The following is a 14,951-nucleotide window of genomic DNA, read 5'->3' on the forward strand; positions in this document are numbered from 1 at the left end:
TCTTTCAAAGTTAATTTTTTTAATTTTCTTTTTCTATTTTTCTTTAATTTTTCTTTTTCCCCTTTTCAACCAACATCTTATCAATCCCTTTTTTAAAAATCTTTTTTTTATTTTTCATTTTTAGAGTCATATTCTATCCCTTCATTGTAGTTAACCTTATTTTTGGTATATATGTAAGTTGTTCTCTCTTTAAAAATTTGGGATACAGTTTCTTCTAACAGACCAAAATATATGCCAAATCTCTAGTGTATGGCTTTGTTCTAGTCTCCTGCCTGATCACATTCTCTCCTGTTTTTTCTTTTTTTTTAAATTTCTCTTCTTTCTTTTTTCAACCAACTTCTTATCTTGTCAATTCCTTTTATAAAATCTTTTATAATTTTCATCTTTACAGTCATATTCCATCCCTTCATTGTATTTACCCTTATTTTTGTACATATATAAGTTTTTCTTTCTTTAAAATTTTGGGAGGCAGTTTCTTCCAACAGACCAAAATACATCCAAAATCTAGGGTGTGACACTGATCTATTCACCAGCCTGACCATATTTGATCATATTCCTTTTTTTTTTTTCTTTCTTTCCCTTTCTTTTCCCCCAGTTTCAGGTCTCTTCTGATTTCTTTAGTGTATATATACTAAAAAGAAAAATATTTTTCTTGGGTCATTGTTACCCTGTTAGCATTTTGTTCTTCATTCACCTATTCTCCTCTGGACAAAATGACAAGATGGAAAAACTCACCTCAAAAAAAGAACAAGAGGCAGTACCAACTGCCAGGGACCTAATCAATACTGACATTAGTAAGATGTCAGAACTAGAGTTCAGAATGATGATTTTAAAGATACTAGCTGGGCTTTAAAAAAGCATGGACGATATTAGAGAAACCCTTTCTGGAGAAATAAAAGAACTAAAATCTAACCAAGTCAAAATCAAAAAGGCTATTAATGAGGTGCAATCAAAAATAGAGGCTCTAACTGCTAAGATAAATGAAGGAGAAAAGAGAATTAGTGATAGAGAAGACCAAATGATGGAAAATAAGGAAGCTGAGAAAAAGAGAGATAAACAACCACTGGATCACCAGGGCAGAATTCGAGAGATAAGTGATACCATAAGACGAAACAATATTAGAATAATTGGGATCCCAGAAGAAGAAGAAAGAGAGAGAGGAGCAGAAGGTATATTGGCAGAGAACTTCCCTAATTTGGGGAAGGAAACAGGCATCAAAATCCAGAAGGCACAGAGAACCCCCCCTCAAAATCAATAAAAATAGGTCAACACCCCAACATCTAATACTAAAACTTACGAGTCTCAGAGACAAAGAGAAAATCCCGAAAGCAGCTCAGGACAAGAGATCTGTAACCTACAATGGTAGAAACATTAGATTGGCAATAGACCTATCCACAGAGACCTGGCAGGCCAGAAAGGACTGGCATGATATATTCGGAGCACTAAATGAAAAGAATATGCTGCCAAGAATATTATCCAGCTAGGCTGTCATTGAAAATAGAAAGAGAGATAAAAAGCTTCCAGGACAAACAAAAACTAAAAGAATTTGCGAACACAAAAGAGCCCTAAAAGAAATATTGAAAGGGGTCCTCTAAGCAAAGAGAGAGCCTAAAAGTAACATAGATCAGAAAGGAACAGAAACAATATACAGTAACAGTCACCTTACAGGCAATACAATGGCACTAAATTCATATCTTTCAATAGTTACCCTGAATGTAAATGGGCTAAATGCCCCAGTCAAAACACACAGGGTATCAGATTGGATAAAAAAACAAGACCTATCAATATGCTGTCTTATAAGAGACTCATTTTAGGCGCAAAGACACCTCCAGATTGAAAGTGAGGGGGTGGAAAACCATTTACCATGCTAATGGCCATCAAAAGAAAGCTGGGGTGGCAATCCTTATATCAGACAAATTAGATTTTAAACCAAAGACTGTAATAAGAGATGAGGAAGGGCACTATATAATACTTAAAGAGTCTATCCAACAAGAAGATCTAACAACTGTAAATATCTATGCCCCTAACATGGGAGCAGCCAATTATATAAGCCAATTAATAACAAAATCAAACACATTGACAACAATATAATAATAGTAGGGGACTTTAACACCCCCCTCACTGAAATGGACAGATCGTCTAAGCAAAAGATCAACAAGGAAATAAAGGCTTTAAATGACACACTGGACCAAATGGACTTCACAGATATATTCAGAACATTCCATCCCAAAGCAACAGAATATACATTCTTCTCTAGTGCCCATGGAACATTCTCCAGAATAGATCACATCCTAGGTCACAATCAGGTCTCAACCAGTACCAAAAGATTGGGATCATTCCCTGCATATTTTCAGACCACAATGCTTTGAAACTAGAACTCAATCATGAGGAAAGTCGGAAAGAACTCAAATACATGGAGGCTAAAGAGCATCCTACTAAAGAATGAATGGGTCAACCAGGAAATTAAAGAAGAATTTAAAAAATTCATGGAAACAAATGAAAACGAAGCCACAACTGTTCAAAATCTTTGGGATGCAGCAAAGGCGGTCCTAAGAGGAAAGTATATAGCAATACAAGCCTTTCTCAAGAAACAAGAAAGGTCTCAAATACGCAACCTAACGCTACACCTAAAGGAGCTGGAGAAAGAACAGCAAATAAATCCTAAACCCAGCAATAGAAGAGAAATAGTAAAGATCAGAACAGAAATCAATGAAATAGAAACCAAAAGAACAGTAGAACAGATCAACAAAACTAGGACCTGGTTCTTTGAAAGAATTAAAAATAAATAAATCCTAGAAGAGAACACAGGCAGCGACCTCTTCAACCTCAGCTGCAGCAACTTCTTCCTAGAAACATCGCCAAAGGCAAGGGAAGCAAGGGCAAAAATGAACTATTGGGACTTCATCAGGATAAAAAGCTTTTGCACAGCAAAAGAAACAGTCAACAAAACCAAAAGACAACTGAGAGAATGGGAGAAGATATTTGCAAATCACCTATCAGATAAAGGGCTAGTATCCAAAATCTATAAAGAACTTACCAAACTCAACACCCAAAGAACAAATAATCCAATCAAGAAATGGGCAGAAGACATGAACAGACATTTCTGCAAAGAAGACATCCAAATGGCCAACAGACACATGAAAACGTGCTCAACGTCGCTCAGCATCAGGGAAATCCAAATCAAAACCTCAATGAGATACCACCTCACACCAGTCAGAATGGCTAAAATTAACAAGTCAGGAAATGACAGATGTTGGTGGGGATGTGGAGAAAAGGGAACCCTCCTACACTGTTGGTGGGAATGCAAGCCGGTGCAGCCACTCTGGAAAACAGTATGGAGGTTCCTCAAAAAGTTGAAAATAGAGCTACCCTACGACCCAGCAATTGCACTACTGGGTATTTACCCCAAAGATACAAATGTAGGGATCCGAAGGGGTACGTGCACCCCAATGTTTATAGCAGCAATGTCCACAATAGCCAAACTATGGAAAGAGCCAAGATGTACATCAACAGATGAATGGATAAAGAAGCTGTGGTATATATACAATGGAATATTATGCAGCCATTAAAAAAAAACCCAAAATCTTGCCATTTGCAACAACGTGGATGTAACTAGAGGGTATGCTAAGTGAAATAAGTCAATCAGAGAAAGACATGTATCATATGATCTCACTGATATGAGGAATTCTTTTTTTTTTTTTTTTAAAGATTTTATTTATTTTTTTGACAGAGAGAGCGAGAGAGCACAAGCAGGGGGAACAGTAGAGGGAGAGGGAGAAGCAGGCTCCCCGCCAAGCAGGGAGCCCAATGCGGGGCTCAATCCCAGGACCCTGAGATCATGACCTGAGCTGAAGGCAGACGCTCAACAACTGAGCCACCCAGGCACCCGATATGAGGAATTCTTAATCCCAGGAACAAACTGAGGGTTGCTGGAGTGATGGGGGGTGGGAGGGATGGGGTGGCTGGGTGATAGACATTGCGGAGGGTATGTACTATGATGACCGCTGTGAATTGTGGAAGACTGATGAATCATAGACCTGTACCTCTGAAACAAATAATACATTAAAAGGTAAAAAAAAAAAAAAAAAGATAGTAGGAAGGGAAAAATGAAAGGGGGGAAATCGGAGGGAGAGATGAACCATGAGAGACTATGGACTCTGAGAAACAAACTGAGGGTTCTAGAGGAGAGGGGGGTGGAGGAATGGGTTAGCCTGGTGATGGGTATTAAAGAGGGCATGTATTGAATGGAGCACTGGGTGTTATATGCAAACAATGGATCATGGAACACTACATCAAAAACTAATGATGTAATGTATGGTGATTAACATAACATAATAAAATTAAATTTAAAAAAAAACAGAAAGGAGAGGAAAGCTTCCAAATACATTCTATGAAGCCAGAATACCCAGATACCAAAACCAGACAAAGACACTACGAAAAAAGAAAACTACAGGCCAATTTCCTTGATAAACATACATACAAAAATCCCCCACAAAATATTAGCAAATCACACTCAGAAATACACCAAAAGGATCATTCACCACAATCAAGTAGGATTTACTCCAGGGATGTACAGATAGTTCAATATTTGCAAATCAATCATATGATAAACCACACTAACAAAACAAAGAATAAAAATCATATGGTCATCTGAATAGATGCAGAAGAAGGCATTTGACAAAATTCAACACCTATTCATCTTAAAAACTTTCAACAAAGCGTGTGTAGAGGAAACATATCTCAACAAAATAAAGGCCATATATGAAAAATCCACAGCTAACATCATACTCAATTTGAAAAACTGAAAGCATTTTCTCTAAGATCAGGAACAAGACAAGAATGTCCACTCTCGGGCACCTGGGTGGCTCAGTCATTAAGTGTCTATCTTCGGCTCGGGTCATGACCCAGGGTTCTGGGATCAAGCCCCGTGTCAGGCTCCCTGCTCCACCGGAAGCCTGCTTCTCCCTCTCCCACTCCCCCTGCTTGTGTTCCCTCTCTCGCTGTCTCTCTCTCTCTCTCTCTCTGTCAAAATAAATAAATAAAATCTTAAAAAAAAAAAAAAAGAATGTCCACTCTGCAAGATAGTACTGGAAGCCCTAGCCACAGCAATCAGACAAGAAAAAGAAATAAAAGGCACCCAAATTGGTAAGAAAGAAATTAACTGTCACTATTTGTAGATGACATGATACCATACATAGAAAACCCTAAAGACTCCACCAAAAAACTCTTCGAAGTAATGAATTCAACAAAGTTGCAAAATACAAAGTTAGTACACAGAAATCAGTTGTGGTTCATTTACTAATAACAAAGCAGCCGAAAGAGAAATTAAGAAAACAACTCCATTTACAATTACACCAAAAATAATAAAATACCAAGATTAAACTTAACCAAGGAGGTGAAAGACCTGTACTCTAAAAACTATAAAATACTGATAAATAAATTAAAGATGACACCAAAAAAATGGAAAGATATTCCATGCTGATGGACTGGAAGAATCTATATTGTTAAAATATGAGCACTGGGTGTTATATGCAACTGATGAATTACTAAACTCTACATTTGAAATTGACTACCTACCTACCATCAGCTAATAACAAATCCCCATTTCTTAACATACCTGAGGGACATTCAGTTCTTCATAATCAACAGAGTCCAAACTTGGACATAGACTTTCATACCAGGAGTGAATGATTTCTAGTAACCTACACATATCTTTAGACTTTCCTCATCCCACCCCCATAAAGGAGTCTGCTGGAGTTGCTCAGGTTGGTCCTACTCCTGTTTTGCTAAATCAGACCTTTGGGATTTTGTGATGCACAACTGGTAGTAAAGGGAAAGGATAAAAACTAGAAATTCATAGGCCCGGGCTAGAGAAGAATTGGGAGCATGGAGCTTTCTCTGGAAAATAACAAATCTAAAGAAATTTTTAGATGTTTTATTTTGGTCTATGTATCCCCTTCATAATATTTGAGAAACACAAACTGGAGACTTGAGTTACTTTGCAATTACATTTAATTTCTGGGATACATTCTGTTGGTGGTGACTTGGTAATGTGATGAGATCCCATAGGTGAATGCTTTAGGAGCTTACAGGTGGATTTGGGAATAAGGATCTTGGGAATCTCATAGGGATGTGGGAGCAACCATATTAACACATTTCATGGTGACCAGAACATAATGCAACAACCTTAAATGCGGGTCAGGACCAAAAGCAGCTTTGGCCACTGTCAGCCATTACATCACTCTGTTCATCTTTGCTTCTATCTCTAATTACTCCTGCCACTACCAAAGAACCAGCCAGGGTTTTCCTCAGTTCATGGCTGTGATGGTCTCATGCCCTGTGCATGCTGTTCTCTTTCTGTGTGTCATTTTTAGTTGCAGCTTCTATGTGGTCATTAGAAAGCAGTCTGCAAATCTTTTGGCTCTCTCTCCTCCTAAGCAAATGCTCAGATTGTATTTACCTGTTCTACTAGAAGTTATGTGTGGCTATTCAACTGTCTTTAGCCAGTGAAACTAAGTAGAAGTGACATATGTCACTTTCAGGAGGAAACTTTAAGAGCCAGGGCATGTTTCACTATGGCCAGAATGGTCCAGGCAGTGGCTGCTCCATCAGTCTGGGTCTTTGATGAGGAAGCTGACATTGCAGAGCAGAGCACCCAGCAAACTCATGACAAACATGTGGCCCAAACAAGAAATAAACCTTTGTTTCCTTCATCCACTGAGATTTGGAACTTGTTTGTTGCTACCACACAAGCTAACCCACTAATTCTCAAAATGTGGTCCCTGAATCTAAAGCAGCAGTATCACCTGGAAATTCATTAGAAATGCATATTTGGGGGCTGCAGCCCAGACCTACTCAATCAGAAACACTGGGGGTGGGGCCCAGAATTCTGTTTTTTAATAAGCCTTGCAGATTATTCTAATGCTCATTGAAGTTTGAAAGCCACTGACCTAAGCTATCCTGAATGATTCTACTTCCATTACCAATCAACTGACACTCTGTACCCAAAAAATAAAATGCCCAAAGAAAGAATCTGGTCTAATTTAATCATCAACTCATTGGACAGAACTCTTGTATCATGCCACCTCCTAGGCCGTTGTCCAGACTATAAACTAGCAATCTCAGGCCATGTGCCTTCCTCAAGTTCAGTCAACCCTGGCCCCAGTAGCCAGTTTAGAAGGGGGCGGGAAGGGTCACTGATACAGAGCATGGCTACACAGGCCTGCATAACTACCTAGATACCCACTCAGCAGCAGCAAAGGGTATAGTAGTTCAGAAGGGGCTGTGGATGCAATAGGCACCATGACTGTTTTCCTCAATAAGTTATAACAAATACAGAATAATACACAGAATATAGGATGACGAAATAGAACACTCTAAAGGAGTTGCAATAGATTCTACTGATCTTTTAAGAATCATTTCCATCCTTCTCGGGGCACCGGGGTGGCTCAGTCGTTAAGCGTCTGCCTTCGGCTCAGGTCATGATCCCAGGGTCCTGGGATCGAGGCCCGCATCGGGCTCCCTGCTCAGCGGGAAGCCCGCTTCTCCCTCTCCCACTCACCCTGCTTGTGTTCCCTCTCTCGCTGTCTCTCTCTCTCTCTGTCAAGTAAATAAATAATCTTAAAAAAAATAATAAAATAAAAACATAGGACACATGGTTGAATTTGAATTTTAGACAAATAATAATTTTTTTTTTTTAGTATAAAGGTGTCCCATGCAATAGTTCAGATATACTAAAAATATTATTCATTGCTTATGAGTTTAAATTTAATCAGGCCTCCCCAGACAGGGGGAGCAGGGGCAACGGCAGGAGGAGGGGGCAGGTGGATCAGTCTTTTTAAAGCTCCTCAAGTGATTACCGTTTGAAGTTTAAGATTGAGAATCTCTGGTTTTGCTCAACCCATCCTTAACCCCATAGGATAAAAGTTATTATTATTTCCTATCATCAGAGCTTTGAGTAAGTCTAGAGTGGAATTCATTCTTCTCTAAACACACTTCAGGTGATGGATTTCCCATTCATTTATTTCTGCTTCTCCCCTCCATGGCACTGTAAAAGTGTACAATGATTGACAACACTATCATTGCTATTATGAGTGAACAGCACATAATCCCCCATTATGTAAATGCCTACCACCTCATTTCTGAATTAGGCATCAATTATGGCAACAGCAAGTGAAGAGGCTTAGTCAGAGAGTAGAGCTGATCTCTGACTCAAAGTGTCAGGGGAAAAGAAGATGAATAAAATTCAAATGTACCAATAGCTTTTAGGTTGATGCTCATAAATCTCATTTAGAGTGAGCCAATCATTTTTCCTGAGTTCCACAGTAGCCATAGTTCTATGAGTATAGAATTTTATTAGGTTATTCTGATCTGGTGAAAGCTAATATAACCAGAGGAGATCCTGGATTGAACTATAATTCATGGTTCCTGCAGTTGATTTTAAAAATATTTCATGGGGAAACTGGAGTAGAATATATATTGCTGTGGGGTTATTGACTCAATCACTGAAGCAAACAGGTAGGCCATATCATATCTAGGTTATCATAGTGAAACAAGAATATTGGATTAACCTATGATAAAGTAGAAAAAGGGGATTAAGAGATACAAACTTCCAGTTAGAAATAAGTCACAGGGATGAAAAGCACAGCATAGTCAATAGTATTGTATACTGACCTGTATATTATATATATTGATTATTACTGAATATAGTCAATAGCATTGTAATAACTTGGTTTGGTGACCAATGGTAATTACATTTATTGTGGTGAGCATTGTGTAATGTATAGAATTGCCAAATCACTATGTTGTATGCCTGAAAATAATATAACATTGTATGTCAACCATATTTCATTAGAAAAGAAAATTGCTTAGAGAAGGCAAACCATTATGATTCATGGCCAAAGATGACATTAGTCATAGTGACTTTTGAGAACTGACAATGTGACACATCATACATTCTTTTTTTTTTTTTTTTGGATTTTATTTATTTATTTATTTTTAAATTTTTTTATTGTTATGTTAATCCCCATACATTACATCATTAGTTTTAGATATAGTGTTCCATGATTCATTGTTTGTGCATAACACCCAGTGCTCCATGCAGAACGTGCCCTCCTCAATACCCATCACCAGGCTAACCCATCCTCCCACCCCCCTCCCCTCTAGAACCCTCAGTTTGTTTCTCAGAGTCCATCGTCTCTCATGGTTCTTCTCCCCCTCCGATTTCCCCCCCTTCATTCTTCCCCTCCTGCTACATTCTTCTTCTTTTTTTCTTTCTTAACATATATTGCATTATTTGTTTCAGAGGTACAGATCTGAGATTCAACAGTCTTGCACAATTCACAGCACTTACCAGAGCACATACCCTCCCCAGTGTCCATCACCCAGTCACCCCACGACGTGGATGGAACTGGAGGGTATTATGCTGAGCGAAATAAGTCAAACAGAGAAAGACATGTATCATATGACCTCACTGATACGAGGAATTCTTAATCTCATACATTCTTTTTTAAATATATTTTTATACACATTTCCAATGATCAGAATATTATAACTTCACTACAAAATATTTGAAAATATAAAGATAAGTCATTCAGAATATCAATATCACTACTCTAATTGAACCATTATTTGCATTGGGATGCATTTTCTTCTAGTCTAGAAATTCCTTTGTGTGTTTTTAAGTGGTTGTCCATCAAACATTCTTAAAGTCCAACTACACTGCAGATCCAATGCTGCTCTTAATCACCTAGCAAGCAACTCAAATGCCATTTTATAACTATTCTTTTATTTCCTTTCTTTTTAAGTCTCTAACCCTATCTTGGTGGATGACTTCACTTCCTACCTCAAAAAGACCATAGATACTAACAACTCTTGAGGGTTGATTACCTTTGGTTCAACACATCATGGTCCCCTCACATCTTTCCCTTCACCCTCAAAAGAGAGACAATCCCTCCTCTCCTAAGCTAACATTCTACCTGGTCCCCATCACTCCCTATCCCCCTGAGTTAACCCTCCACCTGTTCCCCAGCCCCCAACACTCCATGCTCCCTTCCCCCCAGTAAGCTAACCCTCCACCTATACTCTGGTCTCCATCGCTGCATGTTTCCTCAAGTGGCTCACATCTATTGATAATATGGCTTATACATGGTAGGATTATCAATCTCACCTCCCCACCATTAATAATACCTGGAATTCCTAGTTGAGCTTGCAAAAATTTCAGGTGTGTCACTGTACAAATGTAAAAATTACAAAATGTAATTGTCCCCACTTTTCTGTAATACCTCTCAAATGTTAATAATACAAGCCCTTATGCCATCAGATGGCAGAAATAATCTCAGTTACATCAGGATTTCCCTTACACACTTTCTTTGAGGTTTTGTCTAAATTCTGGCAGGCCTGTATGACAACAATAATATGAAAAACAATGACTAACCCTTACATGCCACTTACTCTATGCTAGACATTGTTTTACATGCCTTCCATGTCTTAACTCATTTGATTCTTTTTTAAAATTTTTTTATTTAAATTCAATTTTATTAACATATACTGCATTATTAGTTTCAGAGGCAGAATTTAGTGATTCATCAGTTGCGTAGAACATCCTGTGCTCATTACTTCAAGTGTCCTCCTTAATGTCCATCACCCAATTATGCCTTCTTCCCACCCACCTCCCCTCCAGCAACCCTCAGTTTGTTTCCTAGAGTTCAGTGTCTCTTATGGTTTGCCTCTCTCTCTATTTTCATCTTATTTTATTTTTCCTTCCTTTCCCCTATATTCACCTGTTTTGTTTCTTAAGTTCCACATATGAATGAAATCATATGATTATTGTCTTTCTCTGACTGGCTTATTTCACTTAGCATAATACCCTCTAGTTCCATCCACATTGTTGCAAATGGCAAGATTTCATTCTTTTTGATGGCTGAGTAATATTCCATTGTGTATACATATCACATCTTCTTTATCCACTCATCTGTTGATGAACATCTGGGCTCTTTCCATAGTTTGGTTATTGTGGACATTGCTGCTATAAACATTGGGGTGCATGTGCCCCTCTGAATCACTATGTTTGTATCCTTTGGATAAATACCTAGTAGTGCAATTGCTTTGATAGAATTAATAATATCAATAACCCCTAGCCAGACTTATCAAAAAGAGAAGAGAAATGACCCAAATAAGTAAAATCATGAATGAAAGAGGAGAGATCACAACTAACACTGAAGAAATACAATTATAAGAGAATATTATGAGCAATTATATGCCAACAAATTAGGCAATCTGGAAAAAATGGATGCATTCCTAGAAACATATAAACTACCAAAACTGAAACAGGAAGAAATAGAAAACTTGAACAGACCCATAACCAGCAAAGAAATTAACTCATTTGATTCTTACAACAGCCCAAGGTAGAATCTATTATTCTCTCATTTTACATATAGGGAGATGAGTATATAGAAAATTAGTTATTGGCTCAAGGAAACAAAGTTTTATAAGTCATGCTATAAGGGGCACCTGGGTGGCTCAGTCGTTAAGTGTCTGCCTTCAGCTCAGGTCATGATCCCAGGGTCCTGGGATCGAGCCCTGCATCGGGCTCCCTGCTCAGCCAGAAGCCTGCTTCTCCCTCTCCCACTCCCTCTGCTTGTGTTCCCTCTCTCGCTGTGTCTCTCTCTCTGTCAAATAGATAAATAAATCTTAAAAAAAAAAAAAATAAGTCATGCTATAGTCCGTGCTCTAAACCATTACCCCAGACCCACTTAGTTTCTTTTGTAGCCCAAGTCATTAGCAAGCATAGGTAGTATGTGACTTGGACCGTTGTCTATGCTGGCATCCACTGAAACATCTTCTTTCCAGCACAAACTCATGCAGGTGCCTGCTGATTCATCCTCATCCCTCATTCCAAGGCTCCTTCATGACTGACTGACTTTCAGCTACTTCTATTTTCCCTTTGGGATCACTCTGTATCTCTCTTGCCTTACTGAGCTTCAGGCACTCTGCTTACCTACCTGAAGCCTTCTCTGTCTGGCTATAACATTCAACCACGTTTCCTTGCCACCTTCCCAGGCACTGTTTGGGAATGAAGACAGTCCCTTCTACTACCAGATCAAGATTTCATGACCCATCTAGAGTTTCTTCTCCCATTCAACCCCCAGGATTGGCCATAAGGATGTCCTCCTCAGGGACCCAGAGTATCTAACACACTCACCTCTCCTTCTTTGACTCCCCTCTGCCTGGTCTGGGAGGTCTTTATTTAGTTAGGGTGAGTGAAAATGTGATCTCAACCCTGTATCCTACAAAATCTTTGGCTCAGTCTTTCCATCAGTCAATCAGGCTAAGGTTTTTAAAACTCAAAATCCAGGGTGCCTGGGTGGCTCAGTTGATTGAGCATCCAACTCTTGATTTCAGCTCAGGTCATGATTTCAGGGTCGTGGGATCAAGCCCCTTGTCCATCTGGCTCCACACTCGTAAGGAGTCTGCTTCTCTTTCTCTCTCTTCCTCTCTCTCTGCCCCTCCCCCCCCCACTCTCTCTCTCTAATAAATAAATAAACCTTAAAAAAAAAAAAACCCTGAAAACCCAACAGCTGGCTTCTGTTTTTACTCTTGAACACCTAATCTTCCAAATACAAAAAGGGCCACAAGGTTCACAGAAATACTAAGAATGGCACCTGTTGCTGTATGATATTGAGTAAAGGCTAAATCTTTCACATAACAGTTTCACATGAGGTTTAGATAGAAATGTTCCTGAAAAAGACATTTTATCCACTTATTCATGTTTATTTCCATATTTGTTAGTTTGTTGAGTATTTATGAAACACTTATAAAGCACTGTATTAGTCAAAGTTTCCAGACAAATAGAACCAATACGATGTGTATATATAGAGAGACTTATTTTAAGGAATTAGTTCATGCAATTGTAAAGGATGACAAGCCCAAAATCTTCGAGATAGGCTGAGAGGTTGGAGACCCAGAGTAGAGTTGACGCTGCAATCAGAATCTGAAGGCTGGCTGAATTCCCTCTTCATGTGCAGAGGTCAGCCTTTTTATATTAAGGCCTTCAGATGAGTAAAGGAGCCCCACCCATGTTATGGAGGATAATCTGCTTTTCTCAAAGTCCATTCATTCAAATCTTAATCCCTTCTTCCTGAAGAACCTTCACAGAAACATCTAGAATAGCATTTAACCAAGTATCTGGATACTGTGGCCTAGCTAAGTCCACAGATAAAATTAACCAGCACAAGCACCTACTCAGTTGTTTTTCACTAGGGATGTAACAGACAACAAAACAAACATAGTCCCTGGCCCCATGGTGTTTACTCAAAAATTCACTAATTCAACAGTGCCTGGATGTAAACAAATTCAAATTCAAGTGCAAAAGATTGAAATTAGCTCTTTTCCAAGTAGCAAGAATTGATAAGGAAGAGAAAGAGATAAAGAGGTCTCTGGGTGCCAAAAGCTAGAAGCCTGGGAAAAGGTAGTAGAAAGGGATTCTGGTATCTTTGAAGATGAACTTGTAATCATTCACAGCTTTGTCGGGACCATTCTTACTCATTTCCCCAGCTAACTCTTGCAGGAGGAGGTAGTCCCCTTTTGCCATTTGAAGATGGGTATTGGCAGAAGAGGCTTCATAGAGGAGGTGATGTTTAAGCTAAATGTTCAGTGATGGATAGAGATGTACACTTGGCAGAAAGGACAGGGAAAAATTATTCCAAGCATTAGAGGTCAAAGAAGCCATATATAAAGCCTAAAAGGGAAATATATCATACTTGGGGAGGCACAAATATTCCCTGTGACTAGGGCACAGGGCACGGTAGCAAAGCACAGAGACAAAAGAGGTGGAGAAATACCCATGGGGCCTTGTTTCCCATGCATGCTTGGACTTAGCAGTGAGAAACCATAAAAAGTGTTACATTGAAGATGTGATTGTCTTGTGTTTTAGAAAGATCATGCTGATGAAGAGTCCTGGGGATGGATTACAGTGGGCCAAGATGCCACTAGTGGGCAATTAAACAATCCTGGAGAAAGATGGTGAGGGCCTCAAAGAAAGACTGGAGAGAAGAGAAAAAGGTTGGAAGATGCAATGGGCTTAGAATAAAAAGATTTGGCGAGGGGTGCCTGGGTGGTGCAGTTGATTAAGCGGCCGACTCTTGGTTTTGGCTCAGGTCATGATCTTGATCTCAGGGTACTGGGATCAAGCGCTGCATCAGGCTCTGTGCTCAGTGCAGAGTCTGCTTGAGATTCTCCCCCTCCCTCTGCTCCTCCCACTCGTGCTCTCTTTCTCACTCTCTCAAATAAATGGATAAATATTAAAAAAAAAAAAGAATTTGGCAATTTATTGATTATGCGGGTGGGGGGAAATTGGGGAAGAGAAGTGGTCCTTTCAACCAGTGGAGCTGCCCACCTTCAAGAGGAACACACAGGCCTGGCTAAGGAGAAACACAATTGTGGTCACTTCAACAGAGGGCACACCCTTACCCCATAGTCCTGGATCACAAAAGCCCAGGGTTCTTATATAATCTAAGAAAGGGGGAGCAAGTTCCCTCAAACTGACTAATATCAGACTTCCTACCAGTCTTTGCATATGGCAGACTAAGAAGTAATTGGGTTAGGTGTCATGGTATAATTCATAGCTGATAGTTTTATATTACTCAAGTTAATACTTACAGTAACTCTCTATGAGATCAATTCTATTATCATCCCTATTTGACAGAGACCATGTAACTTTCTCAAGACCATCCAACTAATAAGCAGTAGTCAGGAGTCAAAGCCTGGTATTTAAGCTGACTCATAGCCATCAGATGAGGGCCAGGAGAAAGGAGCTACTCAGACTTAGTCTAAACCATTTTTTTATTTTTATACAATCCAATACTGAATAATTTAAGGATCTCTTGCCTTTTTCCACAAAGGAATGCCAGTATAAATGAGAATAAAGCTCATCTGATTTATAATTCATTTTC

This window comes from Halichoerus grypus, chromosome 4, assembly GCF_964656455.1.
Source record: "Halichoerus grypus chromosome 4, mHalGry1.hap1.1, whole genome shotgun sequence".
In the NCBI taxonomy this organism is placed as follows: Eukaryota; Metazoa; Chordata; class Mammalia; order Carnivora; family Phocidae; genus Halichoerus; species Halichoerus grypus.